The sequence below is a fragment of the Calliopsis andreniformis genome, chromosome 3 (assembly GCF_051401765.1).
Source record: "Calliopsis andreniformis isolate RMS-2024a chromosome 3, iyCalAndr_principal, whole genome shotgun sequence".
NCBI classification, from domain to species: Eukaryota; Metazoa; Arthropoda; class Insecta; order Hymenoptera; family Andrenidae; genus Calliopsis; species Calliopsis andreniformis.
This window is the reverse complement of record NC_135064.1, coordinates 5,948,552-5,964,027: the sequence shown is the minus strand read 5'-3', so window position 1 is coordinate 5,964,027 and position 15,476 is coordinate 5,948,552.

The window sequence follows — 15,476 nt, the reverse complement described above, 5'->3', positions numbered from 1 at the left end:
TTCTCTTTTTTCCTCTCCCTCGGCAGTCTTCGTTTCACGTGTGCACTATCCTCTTCCTCCACGCGTGTATCCCTACCCCAACGTATTAACCTTCCGTCCCATGTCTCCTCGGCAAGGTGTTTCGTTGAGGAGATTCGTCAAACTTTTCAACTTTCTGCACTTTGTGACTTTAAATACAAATTGGTGCAGTTTAGAGAGACAGTACTCTTAAATGCAGGGAAGTATGTTAGAGCTATTAAAGTTTTGAAAAGACATTGGATGTAGATATGAGCCACTCATTTGCTAAATCGATTAACTTCACAAAATAGAAGTATTTATAATTATTTAAAATATACAAGGTTAAACATTAGTTAAGTGATTCTGTACTAAAATTTTACACAGTTCAAAAAGTAGAGTTAATCACTTTGGCCTATGAACGGTTCATACGTGTATCGTTGGGAATCAGTAAGATTGTTCGTATTGAAGAAAAAGATATTTTAAATTAATACATATCTGGCCGAATATCGAAAATTCATCATTTCAAGTACTAATGATTAAATGACGAATATTCGTCGAATCTGGAACTTATGTATGTCAAAAAATACAAGCCTTTCGACATTGGTGGAGCAAAAAATGGCGGTTGGATATGTGTTAATGAAATCAATTTTGTACCTTGAACAAGATTTTGAAGTGCATTTGATGGAGAATGTGACAAGCAGAATGTTAGAAAACGGGACGATTAGAAAAAAGATTTTTTATTAAGTTAATAGAAAAGTTTTAAAGAATGTTTATTTCTTAAATTTCTATAGATGTTCATAGTGTTTTATAAGTATTCTCAATATTTCATATGCACCCTATTTTTTTATTTTAATAATTAGAGGCAACTGATGATTTTACTGTCTTTATTAATTTATTTCTAGTTACGTAATTGTACGTAAGGAGTTTAAGAGTAATTAGTTTCACATTAATTTTGAGGATAATATTCCTGAACGTTCTTCAAGGCAGAAGTGAGTTTATAAACTTTTTAAACAGGGAAAGAAACTTTATATGTCAAATTCTTATTATTTTCTAAAAATTTCCACTTGTTAAACAAATTCTCATTTTCAAAAAAACTATTTGCTATAAGTTCTATTTAAGATAGAATTTGATAAATTTTAACAATCTTGGAAAAGTATTCTTTAACAATTCTACTAATACTTATTCTAACATTTCTTCATCTAATAAGAGACCGAAAGAATCTTATGTTCATAAAAGTTAGGATTGTGGGATTTGGAAAGTTATTGTCAAATTTAGTCTTCTACTTCGTGTAAGTACCTATTCTTACAAATTTTGAATTTCTACTCTTTCTTACTATAAACACTGTAAGTATTTCTTTAAAGTTTTTTATGTAATTGCAACTTGAAACCTTATGTTTAAAAGAAACTTCTATATAAAATAGTGTTAATGCTATGTTGTAGTAAGTACTGCTTTAACCACACTTATTTGTTCTTATAGTTTTATGTATTGCTGTTTAATCATTATTCTATGAATTATTATGTTCTCTACTTTAAGTTCATGCGTACTAGAACAATCTTCAAGTGCTTTTTTTGGAAGTTGTTACCTATATAAAATGCTATCATTCTGTTTAGACGCAAAGGTTCTTAAAACTAACAAATGTTCGCGAACACACACAGAACTGATTTTAACACGTTTCATGATCTTTAAATGAAAAGTAAGGAGACATTGTCCTCTTAAAAGATTTGTTAGAAAAATATAACGTTATTAACGTTTAAATTAACGTTTAAGCTATAAAGAAATATCATACAAGCGCCAATAAAAGGAATTCTGTTTCATCCCTTAAATTTAAGTTACTCAATCAGAAAAGTATATTCTTCATTTCTTAGAAGCAGTTTTTACAGGCAAGATTTGTAGGAGGTAGGAAATAACCAACACATTTATAAACCTAAACTCCAGTACAAACTTTTCTCTCTTAAAATACTTACCAAGAAAATACCATTATCTATATACAAAATCTCATTACACATATTTTCCTTTTATATAAGGGAGACTAGGGACAAAAGTAACATCTTTTAGATTTGGCCTAGGTAATACACTCAAAAAGTATGTTCATTAGTCTAACCCAGATCTAACCCAGATTTGAGTTTCACGCGACAAGTATTTATCACAATTATTGCTATTGTTACTTTAGTAACAATACACAAATTTACAGTTTCATCACGTACAACTAACGCCACTGTTCAGCGTCAATCAATTAAACAAAAGAGAGGTTCCCATACACATCTAATTGTGTAAGTGTGAAGCAAACTTCAGAACCTTTGTGAGAAGGGAGAGAAGGCTACCTTCTGACGGGGTTACTTTTATCTTCAGTGTTCCCCAGGCAAATGTCCCTCTTGGTCATACCACTCACTGGCAGAACATCTCGCAGGTGCTTAGGGAAATGGTAGAAACCGCTGACAGCAAGCTGTAGAAGCGAAGAAACGGTTTCGAGCAATATCCATATCCACGAGCGTGTAAGACGTATGACGTTTGAATATACCGGTTGCCCATCGTCGATGCCGACGACACGGGATACTAATCGTTCATTCGGCGATCGGTGATCGGTGATCGGGGGCCTCCTTCGTGCCCTGTCCTCTGCTACACCGATATCCCCCGTACCGTGAGCGGGAGGGGGAAGTAGGATATTATTTTCTTCAGATACCATTACCACGTCGATCACGGTGGTCCTGCCTCGCAGACGAGTGGCCCCGATACCCCCGAGATCACTGGCTTGTAATGCCTTCCCTTTCGTGGATTATTGACCAGTGAACGGTGAGCCCGGCTGCGAAACACCCAGACGCTACCTATTCCACTTCCACCCTCTCCGACTGTCTTCACCTTGTGAAATCTTCTTCCTTCGCGAGGTCACTTGGCCATCCTCCCTTGAACCTTATGAGCCAGGCTTCCTCTTGATCCATTGCTTGAGGTTAACGTTCCAATGCTTGGACGTTTAAGGGTGTGTTCTAATCTAGGAACTTAAAAACATCGTAATTATTTCTGTCAATGGATGCTGTTGTGTTCGCGAAATTAATGAAGTTATAAGTGTGTGCCCTCAATGTGCGACACACTATTGGGTGGTATTAGGTACACTTTAAGGAGTTGTCGAAATCGAGTTTCTTAGGAGTCTTGCAATTTTAATCACATGTTAATATAAGTGTCATTTACGGCTGAGACTACGGATGAATAGAAAATTTGCAACTAACACGTAATAATTGTGCCGAGGCTTCGCTGAAGTGACATTTTTTGTGCTATCTTCGACCATTTTCTTAGGAATTTGTTAAAAAACTAATGTATGGTGCAGAATGTCTATAAAGATTTAATAGAAAAGAAACAAAATAGGTTACCATTTAGTTATTGAATTACAGCAATATAAAGTTCAAAATTTAGCCAAATTCCGAAAAATTCCAAAAACGCTTGAAAAATTGCAGTCTAGACTAAAATACCCCCTTACAATGTTAAATGTCCCGCTAAATGGACAATTTAGAAATGTATGTCTCGAGATTTGAATTGCGTTTCAGTAGGTGAATATACTATTTTTTGTTTTTTATTAAGTACACTAGGATTTAAACTTAAAATTAAATAAAATTGTTCATATATTAGGACATGGCCGATTACTGAGACATTTACCTTATCTGATATACGTGTCACAAAAGGGATCTGTTCGATGCGTTTTATGAAAAGTAGCATGTTAAATTTGTTTTATGAAAATCAGCACATTTCAATTTGTTAGGAAAAGCTGCACGTTTCATTTGTTTATTTATTTATTTATTTAAAATCGCATGATCCTCTACAGGCTCATACAGACTGACGGCACATGAGAGCAACAACAACCTTCCTGTTTCTGTCAAATGGATAAGAAAACAGCCGATACAATAAAGTTTCCAATGATTGTATCTTAGTTTGTATCCAGGATTATAGTTAATTAGTATTCCATGGTGTTTCTTGTATTGTAAATTTTGCATATCTCTATTTCTTTTTCGGTAATAAATGGACATGGATTTGAATGACATTTGTATGACCTATTTTTAGCCTCATCAGTATTGACTAATGTTTCCTATGCAGTGAAAGTGGAAATTTTTTTTGTAATATATCGTTTCAAACTAAAATAGTAATTCTGATTATTACATTATTTAAGAATTATATGAGTAATTAAGTTATATGATAATGTATAATATAAATAAGAAAACATAAAACAGTTCATAAAGCGAAGGCAAAGGTAAAAAAAGTTCAATTTTAAAGTAGAATATCTGTGCATGGGCTGTTAAAATTGCAAAGAATATATGATTATAAATAAAATTTTAAAAATGATTTAGTACAATTGCTTAATTCCATTACAATCACCACTACTTTTTCCAGCAACATTTGAACTGGTACGTCATGATTGAGAGTGTTGAAATTTAGAAGAGGGTTACCCCACACTCATCAATGGATGTTACGAAATCCAGCAAAATAAATGAATATTAAAAGCTAGAATTAAAGCTTTTAATTCCAGAAGCTAGAATTAAAGCTAGAATTAAAAATTAGAATTTTAAACATATAACACAATATTGATATTAAATTTATTGTATCGCCATTGAGAGTCGTGTAAAAAATCGAAATTTTGTACAGATTTTCTATTTGCAATTTTAGATGTCAACTCTCTTTTATCAACTAACATTTATTGTTTTCAATTTTTACTACAATAGTTAACATAAAGCTGCGAAGAATTGTAGTGTAGTTAGAGGCTTACTTAACTGGTAGGCTTTTAATTGAGAAATTTTTAATTCAGAATGATTGTCAAATTAGTGCCACGGCCACAAAGTGCTGCAGAGAAATATCTGTGGATGTAAAACAAAATGATCTATGTCACATTCTCAGAAAATTCGAAATGAAGCCTTAATTCAAATCTAGGATGTAGATTTTAGGTTTTCAAAAAGAAGAAAATATATTAAACGAATTCGTTCACTTAAGCTACGTTTACATTAGACAATTTTCGGTTTGACTATCGAGTTAATTAATCTGTAGTCGGTCAGAATTGTCCGTTTAAATACAATTTCAAACAAATTGAAACAATTTCTGATCCTTCAACTCGAAATAGCCCATTCGTCTATTTTTGGTTGAACGATTTGATCAGTCGACCAAAAATTGCTCAATGTAATCGCAGCTTTAAAAGTAAGGTTTCAAGAAGACACAAATCTATAAGGGAGCAGTCACGCTTAACCATCACCACCGATCAACAACCACCAATCAAACTTCAAACATAGAAATGACAGGTTCAATACAGTAATTAAATCTGAAAAATAACTCAGTGTAGATAATTTGCAAGTAACATTATTATTTCTCAAATATAATTACTATATCGAACCTGTCATTTCTACGTTTGAAATTTAGTCGGTGGTTGTCGATCAGTGGTGATGATTCAACGTGATCGCTACCTTAAACAGTATTGAAGTTGCAAATTTCAAACGCCAACATCTCAGAAACAAAAATATATGACTTAGGACTTAGGTCATTTTGCCTTACAAGCACAGATATACGCGAGGGTTCAGAAGACCTCAGAGACCTCAAAGGTACATTTCCGCAAGAATAACGGTCAACTCTTGGTGGAAACGAGAGGGGGACAACCAGTTGGATTTTTTGATGCAAAGTTGCTGGATGAAAGCGTCGCCTCTCACGAGTCAGGCGCATCCGACTATCGAATGTCGACATAATCGCGACCGTCAGGCCAGACACCTGACTACGTAGTTCCGATGTGGACACAGGAAGAGGAAGTCAACCGCATTGGCAGCGTTCTGGCGTCGACCGTGTGTCACTATCGAACGCGAAACACGCTGGAATACCAGGGATCGTGTTTACTTCTCTTTCCCTCATGACACAATCGAATTGGGGGTGATTACATGTGCGTGGAAAAAATGGTCGTACAGATCTTGCAAAAGTCTCGTAAGTAGATTTAAATAAGATAGAGTTTGTAGGATTTGTTATAGAGTCTTGTAAAATTAACAAAGGTAGCTTGACTACAATAAGGGCAGCTTTCTTAAATCTACAAAGTCGACTCTTATTGATTCTATTAAACTCAGGTCTGTTAGAGTACTTTTGTAAATTCTACAGAAGACTTCAATAGTTCCAGCTTAATATTTTGTCCATATAATGGAATAGATTGGAAATGTAAAATAACATTTTTTGATCTTGAACATTTTTGGAGGTAGGTAATAAAATCAGATAATACGGTCTAGTTTAAGAGAAAAATCATTAAAACATTATTTTGCAATTATTCTTTATGTAATATCATTTATGTTCAAAAATACGTCTTAAAGAAAATTAACCGAAAATAAGAGAAATTAATTATTTTTTAGACTTTGGTTCATTTACCAAACCTTATAAGGCCTTATAATTGCCTTATAATGAGGCATCTTGTAACACTTCTGGGGTAAAATGTCTCATTCATGTGATAGAATCCCTCTACATAAATAAGTCATTATTTTATATTATTCTTAACGAAATATTAAAATTATAGAATTTAGAATAAAATTGACGGATACTATAATTAGAAACAAATGTAGGATAATATCTAATGAACTTACCGTATCATTTCTCTATTATCTCTATAAGATCATTTTCGATTATTCGGATTATATTTATACGGGATTTCTGTTCCCATTTGGGGAGAAAAATACGTTATAATTGATAAATAATCTGATTTTAGGGGTGGTTCATATTACATTTCAATGCTTCGAGCACTTTACAAATTCTTGGGTACAAAATACACTTATGTGGATTTAGGAATAAGATATTGTTAAGAAATGTTAGTAGCTTTTAGTCAAAATATTAGTTTGTCTACTTTTCAAAGAAACATAATGATTTGGACTTTAGCAACTGTTACAGTTATTTAAGACAGGTTTAATACGTCATTTGTAGCAGTGTGTCTTTATTTGTGTGCGCAGTAGAATGAGGAATTGAAATTACTGATAAAATAGAAAAATTAAATCAAGTGTACTTTGGTTGATGTGAATTTGTAAAATCATTTTTGCAAACTAAATTTTTCTTACATCCTATTTGGATGTATTCATTGATCGTAGTACAAAAATCATTTAGTCATCTTAATCAGTGTCATTTTAGAAAGATTTTTGCAGAACCATTTTACTTTACCATTTTTGCAGAAATCCCTGCAAAACATTATCTGTTTGAGTAGACTTGTGGAATTCTTACAGATCTATATCGTCAATTTTAATTTTCATAATCAATATATATTTTAAATGTGAATATTACTTAACTCTAGAATGGCACATTGAGGTCTTTCATGGCCCCAGCAAAATATTGATTCCTGTTAGTGTACTGCAATATCGTTGCAAGTAAAAATGTTCTGCATATTTTTTGATATTTAATATTTTAAAGTTTTATATAATTCCCACAGAATTTGTTACATATTCTACATGTATTAGAATTACACTAAACCTGAAAAATCCAGTGTATCGTGTGACAGTTCCAAACACCAGTGTACTATTTCAGGGTTAAAATTTATTCAAAAATCTATTGTTTAAAATTGAAAATGATAGTAAATCTATGTACTATAGAAGATATTCCTCGAAATGAAATAAAAAATTGAAAATTTTTCACTTGTAACAACTCTCTTGTAGATATATTCGAATGTTTCATTCGTAAAGGTGTAAAACCAAAGGCGACAGACGATTTGAAGCGCAAGCCATTGTACACTTTAGAAAGGGGGAAAGTGACAGGAAAAAGGCAGAAAAATCGAGAGGGAAAGAGTAAAAGCGAGCGATGAAAACATAGTGATCAAGGGGACAGGGTGCAAAGACGAGAAGGTGGTGGGAAGGGGGATCGAATAGGAGAGAGGAGACCTCGCAGCACGCCGAGTGTACACCCTGGATATTGGCTTACACTTCCAGCCGATTGGGCCCATGGTATTTACGCAGGACCTCGTACAAAACCGGACTCCGCCCTCTACCTTTCGGCCTGAACGTGCAATTCCACGGAACTGTAACGTTTCCAGCAACCTGGTAGAGTTCCTTGCACTACGACATTCTTTCCTCAGACGCTGGCTGAACCTGAGAGGGTGGATGGCGGTTGCTGATGGCACTCGATGGTGACATGAGCTGTGGGAGAAAGAAATTATTTATTCGACTTTTGGGATAGATATGTATATCATTCATTTGCTTCAATAATGATATAACTGAAAAAATAGCTGCTTCTAACTTATCAAGTGCTGTAAAAAAGATGCTTTTTGCGTAAAGTTATATCCCCATTTCTTGAAAAATGATCATTTTTGGGTTAGGTACGTCATTGTTGCAACAAATGAGCGATATGTGACGCAAATCATTTGGACTGTTTCAACGGATACGTTGCTGGTTCTTTTCCTGTCCAATTAAACTGATATTTAAAAAGAGAGGAACGTTATATCAATTTATGCACAATCAACCAATAACTCTGAACAATATCATGTGTAGTCCATCAAATGATCCCTAGAATAGGAGCAAATAAAATAGCTTAAAAAGGAAATAAGAAGATACAGTTTTGAGCAGCGATAGGAAGAGTAGAACAATTCAAATAAAGGAAGAATCACGTTTTTTCAACAATATCTCAAACAGATTCAAACCATATTGGTAAAACACAGTTTTCACAGTCTGCAAATTCTTTCGGGACATGGCAAAATTAAATCAAAAATGAAAATGCTTAAGATCATCACGACAGATACTTCTGGCTGTGGACAACAAGACACAGTTAAACACATAATATTCGAATTTCCTCACATTAGGCAGCATCGGCAACTTTGACAAACAGCACATAACAAAAAATCACATACCATAGTTCTGCAATATCAATGACTTAATGATAACACATTCCTTGCAATTTGCAAACAAAGTTATAGAAATAAGAGAAATCCAGAGTAGGGTACAGTTTGTCTAGAAATATGGCAAATTGTGGCATCGAGTAGAAATGCCTCCTAATAAACAAATACAAATAATAACAACTGATCATGGTCCTGCAAGACCTCATCATCTAATATTCCTGTCACTTTACTTGTCCTAGTACCCTAAACATATTCGTTTTATTGTTTGATTAATTTTACGACCATGTTATATTTCTAGGCCAACTATATTAAACCTACAAGCTTGAATAATATAATGCAGTAAATTTGAAATAACAAACTTACTCATCTGCTGCGAATGGGTTTTACATTAATATCATCATAATAGGACTCAAGGAGACTTGGAGTGGCAGAGCCATCTTTAAGACTCATAAAGTTCAAACTAACCTTAAAGAAGTCATTTAAAGAAAACCAAAATAGATTGGTGAAACAGCTGCTGCAATTACAGCATTGATCATGGTGTAAGTGTAATTGCTAAGGTTACAAATATCAAAATGAAACAATATTATAAGTAGAAAAAGTGGTTGGCGAATACACGTAAATGGCATATGTAGATTTTTGCTTTTTATGTAGATCATATGTTTTTGTAAATTGACTGATTACTGTGTCTGATTTCTTATTTTCTCCGAATTTATTCTGTGTTCGACTACAGGCACGGGAGAATTTAAAAGGAGATTCAATACGTTAAATTAAGACACAAATCAAGAATAACAAAATTGCATTTTAACATCTCATTTCTATAAGTGGAATTCTATAACACACGACCTAGACAGTAACTATAATAATCACTGTTCTTCATGACCTGACTTCTACTACGAACTTCTAACTTTGCACTGGTGCTATTCGATTTGTCAAGGTTCAAGCGGTTTTGTGAATTTTAAAATGTTTATAATAATTAAAAAAATGAAGGCTTGTAAGCTTATAAGACTATAATTTCAATATTCTTGAGTTTTGTTTTATTTTCATATCTAGAATCATCTCTTGAATTTTCTCAATCCATCACTGGACTTCCTATACATACATGTATATTTTCTGCAACGAAAAGCTCAGCTAGATTATAATTTCATTACTTTTAATTAAGTTTTTCATTATTATATTAGATATCGTTAATTGAGTAGTTCCAATGAACCAATCATTTAGAAACTCTTTAATTTTAATAAAACAAATTAATTTGATGCAAAATTAGTTTAACAACTATAGTAATAGTATACCTACTAAAATTACGTTTGCTTGTTATGTGTTTTACAGTTTATTAAGTATTAAAGATAGACCACTGCCTATCTTTAATCGATATCAAGATAATTTACTAACTAGTAGTAATTAAATAGCTCAAATAGCACGAGAAAATAAAAATTTGAATCAATACCAAAACAGGAAATGATCGATAATTAAAGGTTTATATAAAGTTTAGCAAGGTACGATGTACACTTTAAAGTAGTTTGCAAAAATGATTAAAAATTCTGAATTCATTCCTAAGAATCCTTAAAAATCAATAATTTTTTTAAAAATAATAACATGTATCTTTTATATTAAAAAAAATGTTCGTTTAAAGGAAGACACTTCCACTCGATTTACCTATCTGAAATCTTGTATTGAAAACCGCAGATAGCCTCTGCAAAAACCAGCCAATGCATCCCCTTTTAAGCCACGGTTACGGTGCAGCCACACCTGTGTTTGCTCGCACCTGAAATCAAAGAGGCGATTACATTCCCGTCATCGTTACAAGAGAAGCAAACACGCATCATGCGTGTACATCCGCCTTGATCACGTGTGCATGTTAGGTGACTACGCGGTGAACATTTAACACGATGAATACCTTTTCCTCAAATACTTTAGGTACATACGATGGTTGTATCCTGTAGGGAGGTTATTGTTAAGGATTCTTCAGATAATCATCCCTAAACGAATGGAACTGTATTAAAGGGTAAAGAATTCTTGTTTTTACTTATATAGCTATATTTTCAATTAATTATATGGTATTATGTGCAGAGCTCTTTTGTTATAAGCTTGCAACTGAATACTACCAACAAGGTAGAATACATTTCTGTGGAGTAGTAACTTCGTTTTATGCAAGAATGGAGTTATTTTCTAAGTTACGTCATTATATGGTCGCAGCAACTTCTTGTATAGATTATTAGTGACACTGAGAGAAATACGAAAAAAGGTTTAAAGTTTACTATGTAATTTAGTATGTTCGAAATACTGTAAATATGAAATAAAGTAAAACAATTTACTATATATCTGCTATTTGAAATAATATTTTAGTAATTATTTATAAAGCGTTTGTTTTCCATCCATTTCAATAACATTGAGATATATTGTCACAGATAAAACTCTAATTTTTTGCAATACATACAATCGCCAGTTGTAATTACACTTTATAGTAGCTTGACGTGTTGTATTGTTGATAGTATAACCATTATGATTGATTACTAGAAATCTTATAATTGCTTGCTTGACGATAGATCTGTGGCTGTCAAGCAAAACGACGTAGATCACATTTTCAAAAAGTTCGAGGTGAGGCCTTCGTTGAGGTCTTTCAAGAGGATTTATAATTTCAGAAAAAAGAATTTTTGACTTAAAAATAAGGATTCAAGAAGACACAAGTTTATAAGACTATTAACTCAATCCTCAAATAATACATAATGTAGTATTACAATTTTGTTAAAGAAGTTACTTAACATCTTATCCCTAACAACATATTTCGAGGTTACTGAAATCGGTGATGGTAACTATTTCGAAAATAATTACTAATATTTTTTTCCAGATCTGCAAAAACGTAGTATTAAATAGTATTATTACAATTTGATATAAATCGAATATTAATTTATGATTCGTAATTTTTTAAGTTCGCTGTAGGCCTCAAGAATATATTTAAAGATCATCCCTCTACATTTTCGAAATCTCCATCGTCAAATACTTATATATGTAGATAGGTGCATACAGCAAAAGTAATTAACAGAATTGAATACTTCCACAAATTCTCTATTTCTTCCAGCGACCCATTTTAGCCAATAGTCTGCACTAGTGCACCCTTGGTGCATTAGTCGCGACTCAAAGTTGAGTGATTAACCCTCGTGATGGGATGACAGTAACAGTATTGTTCACGATTAAAAGTTCCTCCCATTGGGTCTCATCTCCCTACACTAAAGTGATTGCCCATCGGATAATCTCTTGCGGTACGATAAACCCCGCTTTGAACGATGGAGATGTTACCAAATACGTCACGGGTACTTAATTACGTTTGCGGCGTACCACTTTTGTATAACAGGAGCAAGGTAGAAGTTTCAGGTTCGTAATTGCAAGACAAAGCTGCTGAGCTTCTGTGGTTTTTAGAAGTCAGACGAATGCTGTGGTTTCATGGACTTACGAAGAGCATTTCTTCATCTTCCTTTAATACTTTCTTACAATTCTATTTATCTTATCTAAATGAACGAAATTCACACTTATCGTGAAAATTATGCTATTTAATTATTCGACGTTTAAGTAAGCAACACATTTTTTTATTTTATGGTTCGGGAACATATAGGTAATTTTAACTCTTCGTGGATACACTCGATTTTCTCATCTTTTATCGACATACTGAGATCATTCTGTCTATGTCTATTTTTTTTACTGTTCTAAGCATTCGGAAAATCTGAAAAAGTTTTGGGATACTTATTGAAGTCTTATGTTTAATATACCATCGTTACTTGAATCAAATGTTTGTTGGATTAATTAGGAAAACTAAAACCTTGGAAAAAGTTCAGAATTCACTGTAACCAAAATGGACCTAGTGTGCCCAGGGCACATAGGGAGGGTTAAAAAAGTAGTTCAAAGACTTAGAAACTATTTTCAGTGAAATAATACGTGTCTTATTTGAGTGTATAAAGACACGACATTTCTTTTCTTATTGTTAAACATTTCTTATTATTTTCTTTTCTTATTGAATCTGATTCAAATTTTCATTCAGTTTATCATAAAACTGATGTACTTTAGCCAATTTTGGCAAGCGAGCCAGAATTATAAAATCCGAGAAAAAGACGAATCTGAGCTAATTCACACGCTAAAGAGTTCTAACGGGTTTATAGCGAAGAGGTTATAGCGAGAGAACCAAAAAGGTATCACGTTTTGCAAAGCATGCATCTCGATCGCTCGGAGATTCGCAAACACAGGAACCTCTTTGCCACGTGGAAATCCCATCGTATGACAAGATAGTGATCAGATATAGGATTATTATGTTCTTTATTCGGCAAAAGATCTTTGGCGTATGCGGTGACGGTGGCGGCCGGCTGGCACGCGCCGTCTGTAATTCAATCGGCTATTTCGACAACGGGGATAGGGTAGGCAGGATGGAAAGTGGACAAGGTTTTAATCCCCCAAGGAGAAACAGTTACAAACGGCCCGAGCAACGGCTCTTTTCGCTAATCACACCGATGCTTCTCGCCTTATTTTCTTAGCCGGCTAGTCGGACAGATGCAGCTCCGTCAGTCGACAGTGAGCTCTTGCTTCTTCAATCCTTCTTCGAAATGACGAAACTCGATACATGACCAAGACGTTCTGCGGCTAAATTGGTGGCTACAACTGCGATATGGGTTTGAAATAACATTTTGGCGTTGATCTTTAAATAAGCAACGACGAGAGGGTTGTTTAATTCAGGGTTTGAAGTGGAGGTCTGTAGCCCCTGCAATCAATTAGTATAGTGGAGTCATTATGACCCGATTATTTAGGTACTAAAATTATTCATCGCTTCCCAGATAGCTGTACAGCAAACAAGGATGAATTATTAGAGAAACAGGAAATAACATGAAGAAATTGAAATATAACTTTTTGATGTTAAATGATGTCTAAACCTATGATGGGTTTGCCATAAAGGAAATTGTTTTAAAAGAATCTAAAATTATATGCATCAACAATCGACTCATTTAGGAAAAATATTTAATTTTTAAAGGATAAAATGTTTTCTTTTCTTTTGACCTCTTTGTATATACATATAAATTCGAATGAAGTATTTAAATGAAATTCTTTTTAATTCAATACCGTACAATACAAGGATTTCCCAAAAAGTGTTAGGCTTATTAGCAATAGTCATGTAAGTATACGCATGTAAAAGGTATCAAGGAACATATAAAACGATTCAAACACGGATGGATCTACATAAAACAATAAGCCTGCAGAAATAATTAGGTGCAATCAATATTTGTTAAATATACAAAATATAATAAAAATAAACATATTTACTGCAGATAAAATAAAATCTCTTTTAGATGACGCTTTGTTTGAAAGAAAAAATTGCGTAAATTTTTCAAAACTGCTTTTGCCAAATCAGATACTTCAATAAATTTTTAAAATTGATTTTAAAAACGAGAAGTTTTATTTAAATGAATAAGTTCTATACTTTTACAATAGATTTCGAAATTTCAAAAAAAATTCAATACAGCATACCATTACTAGAAATTTGAACTTGAATAGTAAAGTATTAGTATGTTATAGATGAATACTAGATTAAGAAGTAAAAACACTTCTTTGGATTTAATCTGTAGCCACCCTTGAGCTCGTTAGAAAGTGATAAGCTTTTATAATGAAGTTAGCTATTAAACTGTGATTGTTTTAATTTTTAAATTATATTGCGAGCGAACTCTATAAAAAGAGATGTTAATGGAGGATCAGTATACGAGAAGCGCGTCTAATTGCACCAGCATTCTGGAATTGCTTTAAAGCATTAACCCATGCGTCGCAGAGAGAGGTATACAACCCCTCAAGATGGCTGCTCTCGGGGCGTATCGACGTTTGGCGTTTGGAGGGTTTCCCAGAGGTAAGCTCATCGGAAATTGTAGGTCTTCCCTCCCCTGGCATCGCCCCCACCGCCTTTACAGGCCCTTCAAAACAAAGAAACACACGTAATTAAATTTTTGCCTGGGTACAAATTAATGTGCTCCAACCACCCTTGTAATAGCGCTGGTCGCAGCTGCACTGCTGCCAAAGAAAGTTTAATCCGCCATCCAGCTTTTAATCGAGCACTTCTCTCTAACCTTTCTTTACTATTCACTTCTATCTTTCACCATTTCTCTTAATATTTTTTTTGTTATTTTATTTTTTGCTACTGCAATGCTTCAAGTTAATATTCGAACTAATAAAGTCTTAATGTTAAGTTTTCATTTCATTTTCTTCGAATTGGTTCACTATTTTTCATCAATTATAACGAAATTATGCAAATTGAGCCTTTTCCAGATAAGAGATATTTTTATCTATTTTTAGTATTTTAAAAGAAAGTATTTTTGTTCTTTAGTTATCTTTTTGCAAGGGCACACTTTTGAATTTCATAATTGCATGTATTTAGTTTAATAATCTTTAATGTAAGATTATTTAATATTTCTATGTTTTTTGATCATTTGAAAATGTGTTCCTCAGACTGATAAGAAAGGCACCTTTCTAAGTAATTGTAACAGTTGTTTATTTATTATAGCTTGCATGTCATCTACTATGTTCTGAAAAATATTGTTTCAAAGATACACAGTTTACTTTTCTAAGTTATTTTAATATTTAAACATAATATACAAATGATTTATGAAATAACATGTCACAGATAAGAAATTATTTGGCTTTTTAATTTTTTAAT